At 36.5% G+C, this 21,967-nt stretch overlaps 1 long non-coding RNA gene across 1 annotated transcript in view; it reads left to right on the forward strand.

Moving 5' to 3' along the window:
• The window catches only part of LOC103473544 (uncharacterized), a 57,270-nt gene that overhangs the window by 9,062 nt on the left and 26,241 nt on the right, over nucleotides 1-21,967 (forward strand). Inside the window, exon 3 of the long non-coding RNA XR_535039.2 lies at nucleotides 18,679-18,727. This is a non-coding gene — a long non-coding RNA (uncharacterized LOC103473544). The remainder of the gene's footprint in view (nucleotides 1-18,678; nucleotides 18,728-21,967) is intronic.

Below are 21,967 nucleotides of genomic sequence, written 5' to 3' on the forward strand. Positions count from 1 at the left end.
GAATTGTTGGACATTTGTTGTGCTCTTTGCAAACTGCAACATTTAATCATTTACTTCACAGTTCACATTTTGTTTAGATACAGGGCCAGATCTGTAAAGCAAAAGTTCAGTTAAACTGAATATCCTTCCAAACTTGTGAGAATGTAAGAAATCATATTCATATATATTACGTAAGCTCGCCAGTATTATACATTTTTGTAATCTTATCCTATTTACAAAAAGTGAGAGTTGGTATGTTGAACTGTGTTAATGTAAAAGTACATTTTGACAGATGAGCACCATAAGTATTCTTTAGTTTCTTTCATTTGTGTTTGTTTGTTTTATGGATAGCCATTTGAAACAACCACTTTAAAGCTTTTTAAGCATTTTATTTATTTTTGTTATGACTAATTTGTTACCCTAAATATGAGAAAAATCTTATTAAACTAATTTCTTATTTTGTTTTAATTCATCCCCATATGTTGTGTGTGTTTTTCTACTTGTACAGATTCAAACTTAGTAAGAACTAATCTATTCATTTTTTATTTTCTATATCTGTAAACACAGAAGAGCTGTAGTAGCACAGCAAAAAAACACGGGGTACTGTGTAGGGGGTACGACCTCCAGCCTGAGGGCAGGGAACCATATTGTGTTCATGTGTGCGTGTGTGAGTCCAATGTATTCCTCTGTTATTCACCACTAACCTTACCATCTTGTGTGTGTCTGGTCTTGTGTGTGTTTGAATGCATGCATGAATATGTGAAAGTGTGGCATATGGGGGTCTGCGTGTGTGTGTATGTGTGTGAGTGAGTGGGGGCCCCTGGCCAGGGCTTTTGTTATTGATGCTCTTGCCTCGGGGTACGTCGGGGGAAATAATGTGCGCGGGAGTGTTCTTGTGTAAGTGTGTGCGTGTGTGTACAGGGGGGTCATGCAGTGTCATCAAGCGGCGGCTGGTGAAAGATGGCCAGCACTGACATGATCAGTCATCTGTTGATCAAGATGTAATGCTGCCGCCCTGTCGCACTTTCTCAGTCTGAAATTCACTGTTAACTCAATTTCACTTTTCTTTCTTTTTCATTGTGACCCGACTGTGTGTCCTTTTTTTTTCTTTCTTCACCCAAAATGTTAACATTTAGGATTATACTTGTTTCCTTAGACTTTCTATGTCTATTATTTAAAGCAACAACATGGTTCTCTGCTGCTGGGAATGTCTAGCTGAACTATGAATTCTCTCTATATTCCATAGTATTTTATCCTTTTACTCAATACATTCTTGTCTGTAGCCTTTCCACTCTTCTTACTTTTTTACTTTCTCACTCTCATATTCCTTATCTTTCATTTCCTTTCATTAAAGTATCATGTTGCATTTACACACACATAAGCACCGAGCCAGGAAATGATAAAACACCATCTCGGTCATGTGAGCATGTTACATGGGCAGTTTGAGACACAGACATTGTTCGTACATGGATGCACACCCAAAAACTGCGGTAAGAAGGTAAAGTGCTTGAGCAACTGTGGTTAACAGTAAAGCACCATCTAAAGTGCTCTGTCCTGCGGTGAAAAGCTAACAGGCTTCAAAGAGTTTGTTTTTTTTAATGTTATGACGCGGATGTTTTTTGTGGTTAGAAGATAATGGGGTTTTACTGTGTGGTTAAGAGTTGTGTGTATCATTGTGTGTGTGTGTGTGTGTGCGTGTGTGTGTGTGCCTATGCATGTTCTTCACATGCTAAGAAATGAGTATATTGTTAACAAGAGTTTCAGTGCAGTTAATTGGTAAAGTGCCATATTATAAGAAATGAAATATCACTAAGACTTGTTACAATGAGGATTGAAGTTTGTGTAAAATATATGTTTATATTCTAGCAAAAGAGGAAGGTGTTCTTGATGGTAATCTGTCTCGTAACATTTAGTGTTTTTGCTAGACTGTTTTTTTTTTTTTTTTACATTTTCATATTTCAAGCAAACATTTCTGTGTTTTGGGAATCCAAGGTTTCAAAGTGTTTGACTAAAAATCTAAAAATCTGCATATGTATTCTCCATTTAATCTGAAAGCCCAAATAGTACTTGCCTACAGAAGTGGACTGAAATTAACTGTACAAGGTAATTTCAGGCCTTAGAAGATGAGCAGAGTGCACTGGAAACAAATGGCTTAATGAACACAAACGGAGACAAGGAACAAGTCAAAATTGAGACATCAGAGAGGAAGGGAGGAGGAGTTTGGATGATTTTCTTCAACAGGAACAGGAACTTTGGCCAGATTTGATGGGAAGATGGACAGATCTAAAAATATGTTTGAAGCTGTAAAAGACCTGACACTGATCAGTAATCTTAAGCTAAGAAGAATGAGTAAAAAATGATTTCCACTTCAGTCATTTTTTTTATGTTTGTCACATACAATTCTAAAAAATCTATCAAAAGATGTGATTGTAGTGTGACGAAATATAAAAGTTTTCTGTAAGCTCATATTTTATTTATGCTATTCTCTGTTCAACTGAGTAAAGATGGTAAAAATAAAAATTATCTGAAAGTACTTGTTTAAAAATATTGATTCAATTTTTGAAATTGGCAAAAATAAATTAGAGACATTTTCAAATTTTACATAATTTTTTCTGAAAATTTTCTGAAAAAAGAAACATGCTTCACCAAATCACTTAGTCGGTGGGTGTAATGCATTTTAATATCTGTTCTGTGTTTATGGAGACTGCTGGGCGACTGTGTGCTCTAAGAAAATTCAAATATCAGATTAAGTCTCGAGCATGACGTGTAATCCACTTCAAATGACTCCGGTTGATATGGAGGGGCATAAAATCTTGATCAGGATATCCAGACCCATTACTCTGTTAGTGTTGTTTTCAGTGGAAAATAGATAATGTCTTTACAATGTGTGGTTAGACTCAAGACCAGCACAGTTCACTGTGCCCTGACCTCAACTGATGCATAATGTAAGAGCACTGACCGCACTGATGTATTAGTGGACTAAATGACTGTATTAATGGTGTTCAATGCAGGGAGGAAGAGGCTAAGAGGCCCGAGAAATGCTTTAAGTGAAGGTGTGGAACAGATTGGCTAGAGTGCATGGGTGTGCATGCAAACGCGCTGGAGTCTGAAACGTCCAGAAAGACCAGGGAATTCCCCTCAAGTTAAGACCTTTATTGATATTTTTATTTAAATAAAGATGCAATGCTTGAGCTAACTTTTTTTTTCCAATATGAAACCATCAGAGGCCAACTGCATGAAGAAATACTTATAATTCTTCTAATGTACTATCATAGACCATTCTGTACAACAAGAACAAAACTGAAGATCTCCAAGCTAGAATATCTGAGTCTATTCCACCATGTACATTTTTTTATTTCAGATATGTTAAAACTTTTTCATTACATACTTGTAATACTTTACATCTTAAATCTTTAATTTTATTAATTTGAGGCTTTGCATGCATGGATTACAATCAAGTCTTAAATTGCAGTATGAGGACGTTTTTCAATTCAAATCATTTGCTTGACAATTGAATCAATAATGTGAACTTAAACTCTCAAGTTGAAGTGTTGGACATTTAACAGATTACACCATTTCATACTTTATACATTGATACGTGATAAACATCAAATTGGGGGTGACTATGAAAAGTAAGCAAGGAACTACAAAAAGGAACTACAAAGATTTTCCACTAAAGAAATGTTGAAAATCTGTATAGTTTGATGTAATATTTTCCATTTTAAAAGTTCTTATTTATTTAGCAAGATCCATATATAATCTCGGGGTTAACAACGTTCTGTGAGAACAGTGTTCGTTGAGAATCTTTAAAGACTTTTCAACATTTTAACACATTTCAACCACAAACTTCATTGTATTTAATTCAAATATTAGGTAACGGATCAACAAAATTGTTGATCCATCACGCTGAACCATTCATTCTATGTTGTTTGTTTATGATTGTTGTCTTTCAGGAAGTTACAACTCTCTCAGTTTCAAATCTTTTCTAACTCTTATCCTCATATCCAACCAGCTTTTCTATCCCTAAAGAGGAAAATAATTTCCTTTACATGAGGGAACCATCAATGTGTTTTGCCAGCTAAATGGTAGGCGCACTTCAGTGTTTGCATTCTCAAAAACTACAAAAAAAGTTTCTAGTTGTAACAGGATAAAATGGAAAAAAAAATGTTTTTTTTGTTTTGCAAGGCTCTGTAGATAGACTTAGTAGTGATGATGGCCATGTTAATGGAAATGAATAATTTTAAAATCTGATTTTGCCTGCATGTCTGTTTCATTGTACCCTATGCATACTCTAATATTTGTCCCCTGCACAAGAAACATTATCCCAACCTTTCTCCATGCAAATCTTTCCTCTTGTCACTCTCTTTCCTCTTTGGCCTTGGATTCCTCCCCTGGTTCTTTGGTGTCTTTATCATTTTGTAAACAACTGTCATATCTGGCCCTCTTAAATAGCCTTCAGAGTTTTGTTGGCACACACACACACACGCCCACACACACACACGCACACACACACATTCGCACACACTCCAACATATCTCATCAATGTTTCAGACCCACGGCTGCATATCAGCTAGCTATACCCCATGTCTAGTCCTCACTTATTTACATCCGGCTGCCCCCGCACATCTGAAACCTCAACACCAACATCAATGATTCATTAGCCAATGTTTTAGCAAAATGCATACCTCCTCTGTCGATACGAAGTAGAGTGGGGGGTGCAGGGACGGGGGGTTTGAATGGCAAGAGAACGGGGCAGACAGTTGAAGTAATGGAGATTAGAGGCAAAGAAGACAGGAAAGAAATGTGAAATAAGAGATCAGTAACTGAAATAATGATGAAGAGAGTGGACAAGAAAATTTGGACAAAAGAGGGGGAAAAGAAGAAAAGATGACTAAGGCTTTTCAGTGTTTCAAGACAGTGTCCAACACTTGATCCCTCTTTTACGAATGAAACATGGTCTTTTTTATTTTATTTTTGTCAGAAATCAATGTCATTCAGCAGACATACAGACACAGGAGTCCAATATGTCTTTTACTCTTTAGATTTCAGTAGAACATGACCCTGCTCCCCTCCTGGGGCTTTGTAGAAGTTCATGAACATTTACACATTGATTTTGAAAATTGTCCCTGTGTTTTGAGATTGCTGTGGTTTTTGTGGTGTACTGTTACATAAGATATAAAAAAGAATGAAACCAAATAGGGAGGAAGGGATTTGCATGATAGTAGTAAGCATAAAATGTCAGTAACCACTTTTCTTGGCTTATCCCCCCTGGGTTCCTTGACATTTTTTATTTAAATTTTGCAATATTTTGGCGGTGTTTATGAAACTTGCATAAAATTATGCATTATGGCAATCTGAAATGGCAGTTTTTACTTTTATGGGGGCACAGGTGGAACACAACAAAAGGGTTATTTAAAGTCAAGTTTTATTTAAAGCAATAAAATGTAAATATAAATGACAATCAATATAGTTTAATTTGCAAATATGAGACTCTTTACACAATATTTTGGTCTGACCATGATATGCCATGTTCATGTTTCTATTACAAGGAAATTGGTTTAAAGATCGTTATTTATTATAATTATAAAGTGTGAACAAATGTCTGTTCCCTTACAGATTTCTGTGTTTGCTTTTTTTTCATATGTTAACTTAAGTAAACATAAAAAGCAGCTTTCCAGTGAAAACTGTTGAGGAAAAACAGCGATCAGAACCAACCTGACCCCATGTGAAGAAGAAGCATTTGCCCCTAAACATAGCTAGTCCTGCAATCAAGTGATGACTATGATGGTGTTTTTTACATCACTGTAGAGAAACTTCAGCCTGTTCTTTTCAATAGATTGGTATTGATACAGCCGGATTGGAAGAATTTTGATCACGCATGGCTTGTTTAGCATCATGTCACAGCATTAGAGATGTAATCAAGTCTAAACTTTAATTGGAGACATTTGTTGTGCTTCTGATCATTGTCCTCCTGCTTATCTCAAAGGCTTAAGGTCAAAAACTAACAACTTATATTTGCCTTGAGGATTTTCAGGGGGAGAGCTGACTTTTTTTTTTTCTTAATGTTGTTTTTTTCATATGCTGAAATAATTTTACACCAGCTGTTGGAGAACAAACACCTTCTAAAACTTTCCAATTTTAGAACATTGAACATTGAGTTTTATTTTCCCAAAACTCAGTTTGCCCAGTTTTTCTTATTGAATCATGAATACTGATCTTAACTGAGGCTAGTGAGGGTTACCACTGTTCCACATTTCCTCCAGCGGGAGTGCGGGAAATGTCACGGTCAGACAGTGGGGGGGGTTACCCCGTCAGATCGTCGGTTTCCTAAAAACGCGCATTTGGTCAGTGCGACACCCGCTGGACTGCGCACAGAGTAAAAAAACTTGTGAAGACAAAATGACCTCGTCTCTTTAGACTGCGGGAGGGTTGTAGAAAATTGCCCAAACTCCCAAAGTCTTATAGAAATATAGATGGGTTTGAGAGTTTGGTGCTCATCTGTTCTGTCAAGTTATGTTTTTCTGATATTTGGAATTGCTGATAATTTGTCACATCAAAGCAAAAGTGGTAGACAAAACAAATCTGTAAGGCAGCACATTTTCTTTTTTACAATGGAGGTGATTAAGTAATTTTTTTAGTTCTTACATTGTTTTTATGTCTTTTACGTCAGAACAGCAATACCTACTAGTATATGATAAATGCAAAGACAGAAGAATTAAAACGGGGGCGATTGGCCTTGACTTTGACAAAGACTTGTTTCAGGGTAACAAGGACAAGACACTTCTATGTTTCTGTCTCTCCCTCATCATGCTCTCCGTTTCTCTCTCTCCTTTTCTGTCATTTGGCGCCCAGGGTGAAATTATGATAATAAGAGAAAGGAAAAGCTATTACCATGGCTGCTCTCTCATTATGTAAATGATATTAAACAGGCCCACTGTGTGTGCATGTGTGTGTGGCTCTGTGGTGTGTATTCAAGCCTGATCAGCTGAGCAAGTTGCCGCATGTAGACACATTTGTTTGTGTACACAAAGTTTGTTCGTGTGTTGCCTTACTTGTCTGCTTAGATGTGTGTGTCTTTTTACAGCTGTTTGTCTATGCGTGTGTGTGTGTCCTGGTGCTGCGGGTGCTAATCTTCATACAGTGATTACAAGGTGTCAAACTCTGCCACATTGATTATGAAATGTTAATTACATGTTATGTTTCCACCTGCTTTGATAACAAATAAGAACAGGATGGTGCCTATAAAAACTTCCCCACATTTTGTCCCATTTAAATCAACATTAACCACATTTTACTGGGACTTTATGTGATAAGCCATCACATAATTGTGAAGGGTAGAATTTGCATGTTTTTCACATTTTGTTTTCACTAATAAAACTCTATGAAGTTATGAATGCCTTTGTATTGTCCCCCCTTAACTGTGACGCTCTAAAAACATTGAATAGAATTTATGTCTAATTCATTTGGTGTATTAATAAAGTTATGTGAAGGGCTCAAAGTTTTGATAGAGGAAATTTGTGAATAAACATCACTGTGAAAACATCACAGAGATTAAATAATGGGGGAGTTTTAAAGTAGGTTTAGATTATTAAACTATACCCCCAGAAAGGTAGTTGCTCTGGTTCACGTTCTTGAGATCCAATAACCTGAAGCATACAAAGAGAGTTGCCTAGTTAAAGTGCAGACCTAAATCTAGTTAAGAGTGTGACAGATACTGTCCATTCAATCTTACTAAAACAATGACCTGAATCAAAGGTAGAATCAGTGATTCTAATTGCCCTGTAAGCGACCTTAATGGCCTTGTTAATCTGATTTCTTTTTCCTGTGACATTTAAGTCTGTTGGCTTCAGTCATGTTCTGAACTGAAGAACCTTTACTGTGAGAGAGAAAATCTCTTCAAGAATTGGGTTTTCTAAGTAGAAAACTCTCCCTTTTTTGCTGCGTATATTGCATTTTTATTTTTTTTTTAAATCAATGAATATTTTTGCTCATTTATTCAGCTGCTTAATAGAAAGGCTTACGGTATGTCAGTTGAATTGATATATTTTTAAATGTGAAATCTTTAGCCTTACATTTTTGTGTAAATGGACCACAAATACAAATATCAATGATCCAGGTTGAATTTGATGTTTGATGTTGATTTTTCATTTTGGAAATATCAAATTATTGACTTTCGTTAATTCAAAAAAGTGGGTTTTTAAATGTACTTATTACTGTACTACTGGGGTTATGGGGATCAGTTGTCATATTTTCACCTAATCTAAAGCCTATAAGCATATTACTCTGAAGAACATTTTTAGAAGCTAATTAGAATATTCTTTCTTATTCTAAACTTTGAAGACTTATGTTGAAAGTCTGCCAGATCTGTAACTTCAGTGGTGTGTTGTTCATTCCTCAGTATTTGTGTAAATGCATGTGCACCTTAATATATTGCTGCTACTGTGTGTTTGTTTGGTGGTCTGTCTTGGTCTACTCCATTGCTTGTTTATATGCTTCATACCACAGGTCCACAGGGATTCATAAATATTGATCGTCACAAAGGATGGATAGCTGCTTGATGGGCTGCCCAGGTCCTGGGAATAGATGCGCGCGCACACACACACACACACACACACACACACACACACACACACACACACACACACACACACACACACACACACACACACACACACACACACACACACACACACACACACACACGCATTCAAGCATCCACAGCCCAATACACTGTCCCTGTTACTTTGATTCAGAAAGGAAAGGCAGTTTTTTTTGTGTGTTTTGTTTTTGCTCCATCCAGCTTTAAAACAAATGAAATGCAATTTTATATTCCATTTTTCTGTATGGTGTGCAAAATCAAGAGCTCATAAAAGTCCACAGATGTTTCTGAAATTGGAAGTTTATTTTATTAGTGGTGGGGAAAATAACCCATCTAAAGGCCAAAAATAAAATCGCTTCACAGGACTTCAGTGGCTACAGTTGGAAACACGCTCATAATTGAAAATCTGCCATTGCAATATTTGACAAAACAGATAAAAGGCAACGCCTCAATGTAGATTTTTAGACGTATTTCTTTTGAGCTTCTTGTTGAAGAAACATTATATTCCTGTAGAGCAGGGGTCTGCATTTCCAGTCTTCGAGGGCCGGTGTCCTTTAATTTTTAGATGCCTCTCTGCTTCAACTCACCAAGTAATTAGTTTATTAGCAGGACTCTGGAGAACTTGACTGCTTTTTAAAGAGGTAAGGCAACTATTTGACTCTGGTGTGTTGGACCAGGGACACATCTAAAAGTTGCAGGACACCAGGGCGATTAGAATCGCAGACTCTTGACCTAGAGCCTGATGTTTTCAAATGTGTTTTCTACACTCTAAAAAACTTGCCTATGGTGAACTCCTCAGTATTTGTGAGATTTCTGAACCACAGGCATCCGTAATTGGCCAAAATCCAAAAATCCATGAAATCATCAGAAAAAACACCTATTCTTTTTAATAGCTTAGCACCAAATAGACCATAATATGCATTAATGCAGTGAAATCCATCTTAGCACTACATAAGCTAAAGTCTTTCTTATCTCCACAATATCACAAGCAGCATTGTGCCTAAATATTTCAGTGACTCCCGCCACATTTTCTTTTCAGTATTTGATAAAATAAAGTGAATATGCAATTTTTTCCCCAAATAATTTAGAGTTATGGTTGATAGAAAATTCATGATTAGGTGACTTCACAAATATTAAACCGCAAAATGGTCGAGGTCCACTCTTAGTTGCTCTGAAATTGCCCTTAGATATGAGTGTTTGGTTGCATGATTGATTGTCCTGTGTGTCTCTGTATTGCCTTAAGGATGGACAACCTATCCAGTGTTTACCACGCCTTTCACCCAATGACCTGTGGAGATGGGCACCAAACTGCCATCACCCTATACCGGATGTTACTGGTATATATGAATTGGTGCTCTAGTTAGTAGAAAATCTAGGAGATCAACAGACATTAAGAATTATGTGATAGCAAAGGATGTTAATTGAGTGACAATGTCTTGTAATCAGGGAGTAACAAGACCTTAGAAAATCTTAGTTTCTTTAAATCCATCAGAACAGTGCTCTAAAAATACCTTAAGTATGACAAATATAGGATTGCAACCATACCCATTCATTCGTGTGTAACACAAATTAGTAAAGCTACAAATAAACATAGCATCCTATAGCATTTTCTCCAAGCATAAATACTGGAGCAGAAAAACAAAACACAGTTATAAAAATGGTCTTTCCAGCAAGGACAAATATAAGTTGACTATTTTTCTTTCTGTGAGACAGCATAGCATGAAGGGTTCAAAATTCTAAATATATTTAGCAAACCTTATATGATGCACTATCATTTATTTTTACTGAGAAGTACACTCCTTCAAATTGTAGCTCTGCTGGGCAGAACTTGGTTTTCAGATTAATCTAAAGATGAAAGCTTGTGAATGGAGTGCTTTTTATAATACAATTCATATTGTCATGTTTTCTCCCTAGACCAAAAAAATAAAAATAAATGAAAAATCCTTTTGTGTTTAAGATGCTTCCACTTGCTTTTCTTGCTGCCTTTATCAGTACATAGAAAACATCTAATATTCATTCTGAAACTTCTTTAGTGACATACCGGTTCAGCCACCACAAAGGATTCTTCAGCAGATGTAATTTTATATTCTCCATTAGTGTCTGTGTGTGTGTGTGCATGGTGCTGCATGTTCAAAGCTTGAAAGAGTGACAAGATGGCCCCCGAGAGTGCACAAAAGATTTATATGATTGCATCAAGCCTTGGCTTTAAAGTGCTGCAAGACTACTTGAAGAGGCAGAGTGTCTGAACTGGAATAATGGGAGGCTGAGATCAGATGCTGTTACCATGAGCCCATCTGCAATACCAGATACTTCTGATCACTCTGTAAACCGTCTTTCTTACACACTGTTAAAAGGTCCCCCGTGAGAATGAGAGCTCAAACGTGAGAGAATAAGATAGAAAGATGCGAAGAAGAGCTGTATTTCAGGGCACCGAACCGGGCTGCTGGACACTTGTAAATATTCTGCAGTTCACATATATTGCTTTTCACATGTTTAATGATCTCCGGTGACTATTTGACTCTGAGCTTTTTACAGCAGCAGAATATTTAAAGTACCTAATTCACACGGTCTATTCCAATATGCAGTAATATGAAATTATAATGCATTACAATCATAAGATCTGTCAATAATGCATATCAAATCATGTGTTTAACAGATGCATGTGAAAGATTTCTTATTTTCTGTTGCATATATGTTTGTTCTCGTAGGCCTGAATCACTTTCCTTTTTTGCTTTAGAGATTTCCACGTTGACTCAAACTTGCTGACAAGCTGTGTGGGAGAGCACCCATTGAAAAAAAATACACATACTTGAAAACCAGCCACATTTTATACCCTAAATATTGTATTTACATCTTTTTTCCAGGATGTGAAGGTTGTACAACACACTTCACTGAATTGTAAAATTAGATATTTGGATTCACAAGATAAACATTCTGGTGTTTTTTGTCTTTGCCCAAAATTGTAAATAAATTGTTGATTTGCTGCAGAAATGAAATCACGTGAACAAGCTACTTGATTAAAATGAGAAAAAGAAAATCACAGTATCCAGTATCCAGGTGTTTAAAAATTAGGATCTTTAATTTTAAAACAAGATTTTAGTATTCTATTAAACAATTTGGCTGTCATTTCAGTGCTGCCCTGTGGAAGTCTGTTAAACACAGCACTTTACTTCCAACCACACATTATTCAAGACCCATCATCCACTGCGGTTTTCATCCACCTATTCAGTTTTTAATAATGAAAACAACATAAATATTTTCTGAAGCTAATGTTACACCTGAGATATTCTCGCAATTTTATTCTCATAGCCAATTATTGCACTGAGAGAATCCATCTTTCATGTCCAAGTCTTTAGTAAATAACCTGCCCTGATTATCAACACATTTGCTTGATTGAGGCTCCCAGACTATTTGGGCACAGCTCAGAAAATTGCTTTGGTCATTACTGAAATGAACGGGTTATGTTTCTTCCAAATACATAAGTTGCAAAGCTGATCAGTTGCATTTATGCCTTTTTTTGTATCTTATCCTCTTGGCCAGGATTCTAAATATTTGTGTGATTTATGACGATGAACATTTAAAATGTTATTTAAGAGACACATAAGGCAAGTTCTTAAAAGTAAATGTCAGTAAGACTTTGTCTAATGCAGAAATTCATAGCCTTGAGCTTCTTCACAGTAATGAAACCCTATAGATCTTCAAACGTTGGGATCATATTTTACAGCCTAACCCTGCTTTATTAACATTTACTAATTATGTGACTTTTGATGACAATTGATCTCTTGATTTTTGACAATTGAACTGGATTTTTGGGGTGTGAAGGTAGAATACCTTTTTAAATTCTTTAATTGGTAAATACTTGCAACTGTAATATTTTCCATCCAGGGTTTATCACATAAAATCCCCAAAAAATACAATGAAGTCTGTCGTCACTTGACAAATGTGAACAATTCAAACCATTTTTTAAAGGCACTCTATATAAGGTGGAGGCAAAGAGACACATCTTGTGATATTCTAGTGTGGTGTGCTGTGATATCTCATGGTGTGTTTTAGTGTCTAATTCTCAGTGACAGATAACTGGTTGGAGGAGCAGTGTGTCAGCTCTGTTTACCCACGGACAGGCCTCCTGGAAATTAGACCTAACTCATAACCACAGGCACCAATTGTCCTCCTTCAACACAAACACACACAGACTCGCACAAAACTCAAACCTATATGAAGAAATTTTTGAAATACAAGCATTTGCAGTGGAGGCAATATTAAACCGAAACACATGCAGGGGAATGAAAACTCAAGACCTTAAAGACACACCACACACACAAATACACACACACACAACACACAGTTACCAGAAAAACAACTTATTCAGTACCTGTCACCTCTGCTTAATAATAAGAATTTGGTTGTGTTGTGTGGTGTGTTGTGTGTGTGTGTGTGTGTGTGTGTGTGTGTGTGTGTGTGTGTGTGTGTGTGTTGTAGGTGACAGATTTAAGGATTATTTGAATGTGGCCATGTGTGTGTACTAGTGTGAGAGAGAAACAGAGATGGGGAGAAGTAGAGGAGCGAAGCTGTCTAGATTAACCATTTAGTCTGTGTGGTCAGGTGCCTTAATGAAAACCAATAGAGATTCACCCCGCTTTAATGAACAACATACACACCTCACAGCTTCAATTTGCACCTGCAATAAGGCTCTGTCACTCAGTCGGCATTTGTGTGTGTGTATGACTCTTAACAGAGAATAAAATGTATGCAAGAGGATTTACTTTTGTCTTGCTTTTTATCTTTCTTTTTTTGTCATCTCTTTTCTTAGTGTTGGTTTTTCCATTCTCTTTCTAATTTACTTCCTATTTTCTCTTTTAAAATTTTGTATTTCTAGTATTGGATGGTCTTGTGAGTCTTGTGAAGTCAATCTGGCATGTGACACCCCTGATCTTGAGTCTGCAACCAGTAAACAACCTTGGCAATCAGAAGCCACCAAATTAATTACTGTGTGAAAGTTACACACACACGCTCAAACTTGACTCCATCGCAAATTCTAGATTTCTGCAGTCAAACAGGAGGATCTGTGTGTCCGATTTAAAACTAATCCTTAAGATGTTCGCAGAAAAACATGAGAATCTGCTTTAACAAAATCTTAGAGCTTGTCTGTGAGATCTCGATCAATGCTGGGGTTTTTTTTGTAATAGTTACATATTAAGCAGTATCATGTCAGAAAGAAACTTTATTGGAAAATAAGCTATAAATCTGTGGAAAACTTCACAAATTAAAAAAAAATATATATAACTACATTTAGATGTATAACAATCCATTATCACTTTTCTACAAATATAATACTGTCGCTGGTTCTGACCTCAAGCCAGTCAAAACTACAAAAACAATGTTGATGGCACAACTGTGACACAATATCGCGTATATGCAGCTGAAGTGCAGAATTTGTAAAGAAAACAAATCAATACAAACAACTACATAGAACAGCGGTTGTCTGTGGAGTTTTCCAGTTAAAGGTGGAAATACTTCAAATGAAAAATTGTATAAATACTATACAATCAGAAACATCATTTATTGTACCTCAAGTTGGAAATTTTCAGTTGTGCCCACAGCAAAGTATTAATCTTGGTTTTTGTGAAATAATTTGGTTTCAGTGTCCAAAGAAAATGAATAAGTATCCAAAGTAAAACTAGGATGTTTGAAAAAATTAAAAAAAAACATTGACCACTTGGGGAATTAAGGTTGGCTAATAATTTAATGGAATTGCTAAAATATTCCATCAGTTTCATTATACTTATTAAATTATTTAGCTAAACACTCATTTCAACCAGACTAAAAATGTATCATCATGCTGATAAATTGAACAAAAGTGGCAAAATTTACTAGCATTTTGTATGTAAATTTTATTTTTTTAAATCTTTTAGAGTAATTCATACACAGTTTGTGCTCATGTCAAATGTTGCTGATCCTTTGGCTTCTGCAATTTAATAATTGTGGTGAGAATCAGAAAGGCAAAGCAAATCTGAAGCAAAAACCTTTATCTGATTGTGATAAACTCAGCAGATGTTACTTTTTAGTTGATCTTGTTGATGCATTCGTTCGGTCATGTTTGCACTTAACTAGTCTGGTCGGGGCAATTTTAAATGATGGACTACTGCTTAAAAGTATTGTAGAAACAAGGAGGCTTTTAGATACAGCAGGCAGTGGGCAGCTTGTGTTACCTTTCTTGGTAAGCTCATGTAAAATAACAGTAACAGGTCACAGTGTGTTATCTGAACAGGTATTTGACCTGTCTGACCTGACTGTGTAATGACTAGACTGGCAACATGATATGTGATGACTGACTAATTTAGCAGCCAGACTCAGAAGGATAGAAGAAGCTGACTCCTCTCTGTACATGGAGAGAGACAACGCCACCTTTTCCCTCAGTATCACTTTCACACACAGTGATGCTCTTGTTCTTCCTCAGTATTGTAACGTTCTTGCTGTAGCTTTAACCCTAATTTTGCTGTCACTTTTCAAGCTGCTGTGGCACCACTATCTCCTAATGCACTTTTTGACATTTGTTAACAGAAATGAAAACGTGCTGAATTAGGACTTTATGTGACAGGCTAGCATGAAGTAGAACGTAATTTAGAAGCGGCAACAAAGGGATAGATGTCATGTTTTTTACGAGTAGAACAAAAAGTTTCAGTGAAACCACCTGCCTTCAGAAGTAATGATTATGTGAAGATTTGTGAGGAGCTGAAAGCTAAAATTGCACCTTAACTCGTCTATGCATAGCGTAAAACAAAGTGGTGACAGTATCATGCTTTGGGGAGGATTTTCTTTACTGGGTGGCTTCCTGGAGTTAATGGGAAGATAACTATCTTGATTATAGATGCAAGTCTAGCAGACTTTCCACAGCTATAGATGCAGCAAAAGTGATTCAGAAGTCCACCTGATTTTATAATGCATGAAAAAAGGCAGGGAAACACAGAAGGACCCCATACTTTTCATGTTTAAATTTGTAAAAAAAAAATAAAAAAAAAGTAACTACCGTATTTTCCGCACTATAAGGCGCACCTAAAACCTTCAATTTCCTCAAAAGCCGACAGTGCGCCTTATAATCCGGTGCGCCTTACATATAGACCAATATTGAGCCACGATAGGTCTAGCATGCTGGGATAGTTGTCAGAACGCTGGTTTCTATTAAAGTTTGACTGACCTATTTACGTACCTCAGGTCGTCTGCAGGTCATTCTCAGGTCGTTCTCCACGAACATGCTGTGCGCGAACAGAGAAGGGTGACCATCGTCCGGCCACGCCCCGGCCAAGTCGCAGAAGGCTCTCCTTGCCCACCGGAGTCGGACTGTTTTGTTGATATTCACTTTAGTGCAGCTCCATCTAGTGGATGCATAACGTACCTCCAGCCTCTCCTGTAGCATCTATTCTATGCGCCTTATAATGCGGCGCGCCTTATATATGAAAAAAGTTTTAAAATAGGCCATTCATTGAAGGTGCGCCTTATAATCCGGTGCGCCTTATAGTGCAGGAAATACAGTATATAATGTATCATATAAATGAAAAATGAAAAAAAAAATGTTTTTTGTAATGTGACAAAATATGGAGCTATTTTAGTTGTTTGATATATAAAATCACAAAACAATGAACACTTAAAATCTGCATTAAAACACTTCTTTGGTTTAAGCAAGTATTATATATATTTCCTGTTTAAATTGACTTGTTTACATTTACTTAAATTAATTTCTCTTTTTTTTTTACATTTAAGTGTCTTCCACAGAAAATATTTAAGCCTTTCTCTTTACACATGCTGACACATACAGGGACTGACTTTCACTTGCTTCTCAGGTACATGGCCAGACAGGTGAAACTCACACCAGCATCACATCACCTGAGCCGCTGATACACGCTGATGCCTTCCACTCTGTTACCTTACCATCACAGTGTAACATTTCTTAATAATTACCTTAGCTCAGAGAAATGTTGGGAGCTCAGATAACGATTATCTGTGCAGGAGAACACATACAACATAACACTAAAAGGTTAGTGGTTATGAGAGAGACTGTTGATTTACTGTAATTTGATGTTTTTGGGATACTTTAAATGCAACTTATTTTTAAGCAAGTTACTTAGACAAGAAAAAGAAACCATTTGCTTAGATTAAATTACACCACCTATGTTGAGGTTTTGTTTTAACCTTTGTTTTATTTCTATTCTGATGGGAATACCTAGAGGGAATAAACAAATTATCCAGCTCTAAAATGTCAAGGTGTCCCTTTTGAACAACTCTGGCATGTTGACTGCGACATGCCCACCAGGAAGCGCAACTAAAACCATCAAGGCCTAATTATGAGCCAGCTCTAACTGTGCTCCAGGCTTCATCCATCATACTCACTTTGACACTGTCTCTGCCCATATAAACACTCACAATTACGCTTTGTATCAGATGCTATTTGTCATCCTCTTGCTGGCTGTGTATGTGCTAATCACTACTATTACAGTCATATTAATACACCAAAGCAGCCCCTAATGGCCTCACACTGGAATACATGTTAGTAGACTCAGATTTGAATTTGACCTTGATGCTGCAAAGTAAATGATAAATAACTTTCATACTACTGTGGTTTCTGGATTTTTTTATTTATCCATCCAAAGAAAAAACAAAAAAATGAAAAACATTTTTTCACTTGAATGAGACGGCAAACTTTTAAATATGAGCAATATACAATACCTTCAAACAACTATTCACACCTCTTGTGCTTTTGCATGACTGGAACCTTGAATTCCATTGTGAATGGAAATAAAAATGATACTTGCTTTCCAAAATGTTTTACAAATAAAAATACGCACTCTCGCTAAAATGAATACCAATTTTAGCTGCAGATTCTCTGAACAGCAACTTCTAAGTCTTGAGACGGATTTCTTAAAGGATTCAGGTATCACTGGACCAGTATGACAATCCCCCAGTCTCAAGTCCTTTGCAGTGTCTTAAGAGTTTTCCTCCATCTCAAGCTATCTTTTCTTTAAATCTGACTAGCTACCCTATCCCTGATAAAGAAGAGGATCACCACAGCATGATGCTGTTACAATTGGGATTGCATCTCTAGGTGTTAGTTTTCTGCCTTCTGGGGTTCTTTTTGTGCTAGTGGACTTAGTTCTGGTCTCATCTCTCCAGAGCATCATTCCCCTACATGAGTTGTAGCAAACTGCTATCAGAACATCTTTTGAGTCTCTGTAAATAATGGCTACATATGTCTTATAGAGGCCAGAACTACTAGTTGTCTTGTCAACAATTTATCTCTGCAAATCTCCATGTGCCTCATAGCTGTTTTTCCAAACAATGTTCTCCTTTTCCAGCTATGGAGTAGAGGTTAAAGGCCATGTCTTGTTTACAGTTTTACAACAGCCGTTCTTTGACCAGTACCCTTAAAAACCTTCAAAACTCTGTATATTATGTTGTAATTTATGAGACTCAGCGAAACCATTGCATCTGTTGCCCTCTCCCTCAGCCTAACGTCTTCAGCAGCCTCCAAGAGTTTTATCAAGGACTGTCTGCCATTTTGCTCTATCCATTTTTACATAAACTCTAATCAGCTTCCCTGGCCATTCTGAAAGAGTATGATGCTGCCACTGCCATGTGTCACTGCCTCTATAGCTCTATACTGCAGTATCTATACAGAAATTACATGTAGGTGGACTTTATTTAATCATTAGCTGACATCTGATGGCAGTTGCTTAATGTGAATTTTATAGATTAAAGATAGTAATATTTAGATGTGTACCACACTTTTTAATTTCATGAAATTCTGACAACCATCTATCCCTTTCCTCCTCACAATGATGCCCTACTTTGTGGTGGTCCATTACATAAAATCTCAGTGAACTACACTGCATTTTGTGGTTGTGGCAGCACATGAATAAGTCACAGTTGTTTGAATACTTTTGTAATGAAATGTTTATTCCACGCTCAATATGCATGTAACTGAGTTGGTGAGGAGAACAGTTTGTCAAATTCTTCTCCTGCCGCTTAGTAACTTCTACAATTTTGGCTCTGTGTTCATTTCTTCAACCTTTTTATAATTTCATTCAACCTTCTCTTTTTTTTTTTAGGACTCGATGTGCCTCAGGCTGGTCTCTTTGGTCCGATGGCTCCCAGCAGGTATGTGAATTCAAGATGAAATTCTTCTTGGCACATTCGGCATGCTGAATATTATGAGGATTGCATACAATGGCCAAGAAGAAATTGTTAACATATAAGAAGGTGTCTGACTCCTGATATTTTTCCAAAAATTAATGCTAGTTTTTATGCTTTAAATATTCATCAATTGGAAAATGACCCACTCTTACATTTATTAAAACTGTATTAAAATTAAAAATAATCTGGTTGTTTGGATCAGCTTTTGACCTGAGTGATTCGATAAAGCATGATCCTTCCTATCCTAATTATGTTTGATTATCCAAAATGTTTATTCATATTTTACAAAGAAGTTAACTAAAGGTTGTTAAATCCAACTTTAATGAAGCGAAATAAAACCAACATCTTGTAAGTGTTACATTCTTGTAGTTCCCATTGTCTCCTTTAGAATGACTGGGATCAAGAGCACGAATATATGATATAAAATAAACTTAAACATTTGGTTGTTGTTGCCAGCTACTTAACAACATAAATCCACCATTGGGCAATGTGTAATGTACTTGGCCATGTAGTCTTTTGCCCCGTGTACTTGTAAATTAGTTTTCAGTTGTTATAAATGACACCAATATAAAATGAAGAGTTGCACAAAGAGCACATTTTATCCAATCTTTTCAGTCTGCTGTCTTGACTGAACCGCGCTGTAAAGTAATGAAGCACAACGTAGTTTTCGCAGAGAGAGCTGGTAATTATGGAAGCGCTGTGATGAGAAGGTTTTCTTTAGATGGACTAGATTGGCCATTCATTACCAGCACCCCCACTACACACAGGCAAATGCACACCAGCTTCAGAGACAATGGAGCACAGACTGATTCAATCTGGGCTTGTATTTACAGACAACAATGAGATAATCAAGTAGAGAATTACACTGAGTAGCACACGGCTGGCTGTGTGTGTGCATCTCAGTGTGCATACCTTCCTCATGGCTGCATATCCAAGTTTTCAGTACTAAACTCACTGTTTTGCCCATCCAGTCTTACTGTTTTTATGGGAAATCAACTCAGAGTTATATTGTAAATGATAGCAAATACAAACTTATTCATCATCCAGCGTGGACCATGTATAAAACAGAGTTTCTACAATACAATTTTTCCGGGTTCAATGCTTAAAACCCAACGCCTGCATCAATATATGCCATGAATTCATAGTAAAGAATTCATTAAACCTTTGTAGTACCATCAAATATACATGCATCTTCTTTCAGTGTTGTGTTTTTAGAATTTTACGTTTAGAAACTGATGTTTTGCATGAAAATGTGTAGGAACCATGTATGACTTTTTTTTTTTACTAGTTGTAAAAATTGTTCTGCAGAAAGTTTGACAAGAACATGTGTGAAAGATCAGAGGAAAACATAGGAGAGAAAACATCTTTTTGGGGAGGGCAGCTGGTGTTTGAAAATGCTGTTTATGTACAGTTTGAGTGATAAAAGTAAATTAACAATTTCTTTCTTTCCTTCTTAGTTGTTTCTTATTTCTTCACTACACTCCTAGTTGATAAGTACTCAATTTCAAACAAGTCTCTCTCCAGGGATCACTTTTAGATTTTACAATTTTTTAGACAGATCTGCTTAAACTCCCCATTTACCCATCTGACATCAGGACACACAGGCATAGATGTGTGGAGCTGCCAGTCGAGGAGCGAAATGCTGTGCCCTGGTCCTCTGGGAACTGGATTTAATACAACACAATAAAAGGAGAGACAAGGGAGGGGATTTTTGATGTTTTTATCATGGCATAAGACACCCCTCATTGAAGGGTGTATGTTCTAGTTGATGTGTGTCTCCGCTGGTAAGTGGCTGGAAAACACAGTCTGCAGGGGTCCTTCATCAAAGCATGCTTCCAGGAGAAATAGGCTAAGGAAGAAAACGGTGGGCCTTAATGGAATAGGGAGAAAAAAAGAATAATGCATGAAAATAATCATATTTTTCCTCCCGTTTTTCTTTCAGTATAATAATTGTAAATGCAAGGATCAGAGCTGATTTCCAATCTTTTCTTTTGAGAGCTACATTTATAGCATTTTAAATGTTTTTATACTTTCTTTTGTAAAGCCAGAACATTTTTCCTGACCTTTTCCTCTGTGTTGATTATTCTGTTTGTTGACAAATGTTCTTTAACAATCCTCTATAAAGGATGTGAAATGCTTAATCTCTCATGTATGAAGAGATGCAAAATTGTTATTTACAGACATGGCATCATTTAAGTTAAGGATTAACTAAGATTGTTGTCATTCTACAAGCAGTGGTGAGAGCAACACATCATGCTATTAGTCGTGCTTTCAGTTAATCTGTCTTATTGTAGCACATCTCTAAGCAGGTGGCTATGGTTGTTCTCAAAGGAATGCTAAAATTTGGCTCCGTGAAATTTATTAACTCACGATCTCATCATCAACCTTGAGATCACATGTTTTTCAGTCATGTTACAATTTTTCTGCATAATTCCCTCTGCTGTCATCACATTTTCGCCTTTATAGCACATCAGTAAGTTTTATTTGAGATGTTGATGCTGGTCCACCATGTAGTCATGAAAGAGTGCTATTGAGGTGAAACTTAAGGAGCTTCTCAAGTATATTTTAAAACATAATGGCATATAAAGTGCATTTTGCATCACACAATGGACTCTGTTTGGACCATTTAATTTTCCTGTGCTGGGATGCCTCTGCCATGATTATTTCTCTTACAACTACTAACTGGCTCTGCTTAAGGATGGACAGCGTCCTCTTCTGGATGGTGCACTAAAAGAAGACATCTTTAAATGGTCAGTTAATTAAATGAAACAAATTTTAATCTGTTTTTCGAAAGCTAATCCTAAATTGATTATTTGTTTGCACCCTTAGTTTTAACTTCTTCCTTATGCCTTTGGAACTTCTCTTTATCTATGGATCCTCCTTTTTAACTCATTTTCAATTTAGTATCATACTTTGGGTATTATTTGTGCTTTTTGGAGATGCTAATCAGCTGCTCCCAGTTGTAAAAACAATATCTCATTTGTACGATTATGCATCATAGCAACTGTGCTAAAGTAAGAGCAAAAATCATTCCTGCTACAGAGTATTAAAAAACCCATGGGGGATAATTGTCTAAAGACGTAATTCCTCAAGCAAAAACATTATGACCAAAAAGCAGAATAACAGAGCTACTTCAACATGGTTCCACCACAAGCGACACAATTCAAGAAAAATTGACTGAGTTTACTATTTCTGACTTTTCAC

Source organism: Poecilia reticulata, chromosome 12, assembly GCF_904066995.2.
Source record: "Poecilia reticulata chromosome 12, P_reticulata-male-v2, whole genome shotgun sequence".
NCBI classification, from domain to species: domain Eukaryota; kingdom Metazoa; phylum Chordata; class Actinopteri; order Cyprinodontiformes; family Poeciliidae; genus Poecilia; species Poecilia reticulata.